Source organism: Pagrus major, chromosome 5, assembly GCF_040436345.1.
Source record: "Pagrus major chromosome 5, Pma_NU_1.0".
NCBI lineage: Eukaryota > Metazoa > Chordata > Actinopteri > Spariformes > Sparidae > Pagrus > Pagrus major.
Genome location: NC_133219.1, coordinates 20,434,709 through 20,438,551, shown reverse-complemented (window position 1 = coordinate 20,438,551; position 3,843 = coordinate 20,434,709).

The following is a 3,843-nucleotide window of genomic DNA, read 5'->3' as shown; positions in this document are numbered from 1 at the left end:
AAATTTGGGATGTGAATCACCAAACTCTTAACACTGGAGGTGGTGTTCCAGCAGAAGTGTAAAGGACATGAAGATCTAAACAACAGATAAGCATGTCTGATATGCATTTTATTTAATTTATCTCTTTTTAAAAAGGTCACATGTTTATTTACTAAAGGTTTTATTTATTTGCTTCCCTTATAGTGCAATATCTGTTCAAGTTGTTCAAGTGCACCTTTACTTCAAATAGACGTGGTAACTCTTTGGTAGAGGCTCATTACTTTTCATGGTGTGATCATGGAAGATTAAATGGTAAAATGGTTAAACATATGAAGACCACCAAAAAAGCTTTCTGTCAAGTGTTGTATCTTCCCAAAAGATATAATTTAGTAGCTTCCTATTCCACAAAATGATCAAATCTCTATCAGTAATTCCACAATTACATTAAAGGAAGCTTAGACATCAAGCATTCAGTACCCATTGGTTGCTTTGAACTCAGTTTTGGGGACACAAACTGTCCGCCTCCTGGCAATTCAAGACACTCCTAATCTCTTCTCACCACCTACTTGCTTTTTCTGCAGCTCAGAGACGGAACATGGTGCTGCGGGCAAGAGACCAGTTTATCATGACAACATTTGGAAAGGCTGAAATGTGTTCTTCTTGGGCTAAAAAAGGAAATGTACATGCAGTATTTGGGGGAATATTTGTATGCCGATGTGTGGATGCCTCAAAAGATGTTTCTCTTGGATTTTAGCCTGGCCATTACGGGCCACCGTAGTTCAAAGGGAATGGCATGACGGTTGGAAATGCTTCAGTCCTTGATTTCTTAAGAGTCTGCCTAAGGTAGACAGTTTCACGCAGTATATATACAGCTGATGTTTTTCTAGTAAAGGATGGCTGCAAAAAGTCTCTCCCACTCTTTTTTAGACTGTCAAAATAAACCAGCCTTACCATCGCAAGTGGACATAAGAGATATAAGAGGCGATGTTGCTGGGATAAATATGACAGATGGGGCCTGAAGCACTCAGCTAAACCAAAGGGCATCTCAAAATGCAATAAAGCAATCCATGGATCTGACGAATCCATCACTTTCTATGGATTTCAATCTGAAATGTCAAAATGTCAATCAATACAGCCAAACTGGAGCTCCCTGATTGAGGATTTGATCAAACGAAAATGATGTCACGGACACATAACGTGGTCGTTATGTGATTTTATTCATGTGAAATACCATTCCACAGACATAGAAGAAGAACATCGGGTGGAGTCAATGGACGGATATCACATGGTCAATAAACATTTTTGCAAGATCCAGACAAGTATCAAAGTACAGAACAATGGAAATCGAACATTCAGTAGACTATCAACATGTTCATACAACTTTTTTTTTTCTCATCTGTAAAAAGAAAATAAATATTGTTTTTTTTTTTTTGTACATTTTGCTCTGGTGATAAATTATAAACCTTTGATAAGTGTGTTTTTATGTGTTTGCAAAATGCCAAAGTGTCTCAAAGAATAAGGCAACAAATCATTATTATAACTTTATTCCCCATGGAAATGCTCCCTCAGTCATGATATAATAGAAAACTAATGAATCGGTATAATTTCCCAGTCAGTAAATATTCTAGTCCATCGCACTCTTATATCACAAAATAGATACATCTATGGTAATGTAATTCTTTATGCCAAAACTATATCTGGAAATGGATGAACAATCATGGCGGTGAGTTGTTGTTGTGCGTTGCAGCACATCTTAAAGTGCAAAATGGAAACAAAGGTATTTGTTTATAAATGGGCTTTTTTCTGACCGTGTTCCCCACAGAGTTGACACTTTTGACAAATTGCCGGAGTGCATCAGATAATTGTTATCCCGCCTGGCTGCGGGCGATAGGGTAGTCTAATTTTGTTGCCTCTGTGAGGGTTTTTGGCTCTTGTATGTGATCCAAGTTTGGGGGGCTGCCAATGGCGGTCCTGAAAAGAGATATTCAAAGGATGTTTATTAGTTAGATTTCTATATCGCTCTGTGTTGTTTTGGGGCATATTTTGAAGGGCGTTTTGGCTTTAAACTCTCCAAACACAACTTGGCCAAGTCATTTTTTAAAATCTTTTTTTTTTTTTTACTATTTTCACATAAAATTCATTTAACTTTATTCATTAATTGTACTGTTTTGTGGCTCAGTTCTATTGTCACAGATTCGTCCAAAGCTTTGGTTGAAGTTGGTTTATATGTACAATACACATCGACAGTGACAGACCGTACCCAGATGCATGCACAACAATCTAAACTACACCCAATCAAATTTATGTGGTGCTTCACAGATATTAATGTTTTATTGCAACAGTTCACACCATTTGGCCCCCTGTCAGACCATCAATGCACTGGGCAACTTCTGACACCCATGTTTCCACTCATCATTCTGATCTCTATCTCACTGAACGAGAGGGTTGCACCCTGTTTGAACATCAGAGCCAAATGTCTCTCTTGTATTGCCAAAACCTCTATTTGAAAAGTGCTATAGAACATTTTCCGACCTCAACAGTTACTAGGTCCACTGGTGCTCATGTTTTTGATGATTAATGTCCGTTCAAAGCAATGTGAGATGTCTATTTTACACACATTTATTGCTCCATAGCAATGCATCCAGACAAAAAACAAACTAAAAATAAAAAAGAACAAAACACATTCCTGCACATTTGTATCAGCACGACTAACCAGATCAGATCCGATGCATATTCTTTAAATGGTTGAGTGGCACACATCTTGACGTTGTTTGCTATTTGGTGGCAGCGTGATGATCATCAGGCACCTGCCAGGTAGAAAGGTCCATAGCTTAGCAATCGTAACTAATTTCTCACGAGCATGTCCTAATGCAGCCCTTCTTTTTCATGCAGTTGTATGCTTTAATTTTGTTGTGATTGCTGATACCCCGCACCGCACACGGTTGCTCACAGTTGTCATTAAGTAATTGAAAACAGCTCTGTTACACAGTCATAATGATTAATACATTGATAAGAACTTTTACAAATGTGTCAAGACGACTGTTTAAATCCATGCATTTCATGCATAGATGATGGTCATCCTCTGAGGCCTGCAAAGCCCCGCTGTGGAGACAGAGAGAGTTGAGTGTATACTGCATGTCCAGCCACTTTCCAGCCAGTTACCTGTCTGCTCAGACCTCCACGCCTTCCTCCCAAGAGCTGTTAACCTGCCTCACCCTCCGACTGAAGCCCTGCTGCCTGTGAATGAATGAAGCTATCCACGCAATCACACGCACCTCCCTTCAAAGACCCTCTTATCTGTTTCTTACCAAGCTATTGTTATTCCCGAGTGGTTTTTTTGAACAATGTTGCACCACATACAATATCTCCACAATGTTGCGCACTCCAGACCTGGCACATAACACTTTCTAGCTCCAGGAATATATTTTCTGTCCCAACAATATTTCACAGATTTCTTTCTAATCAATTCTACTAAACCGCATGGTACACTGGACAAATACAAAACTGGACAGTCACTACACTTCTCTCTATAGCTGCCACCATACTGAATGCAACAAATGCACATAGCTATTGAATACTAAATGTTATTTTTACGAAGAGTGATATGTATAGTCAGCTGTCCAAGCCAAACACACCGCTGTATCTTTGTAGGTGAGGTCCTGTTGTCCTTGAAATTTGTCTCTGACCCCATGTTGTGTCCGGGGTGAGTCCAGTTTCTCTGCAGTCATACGTGGGCCTGTGTTACAGTTGTGTGATTGTCTGTTTTTATTTGTTTTTTGTTTGTTTTTTTCAGCTCCATCTCCTCAGTCATTTATCTGTAAGGTAGCCTTTAGGTGGTGGTCAAGGCTGGAAAAGCCGCTGCTC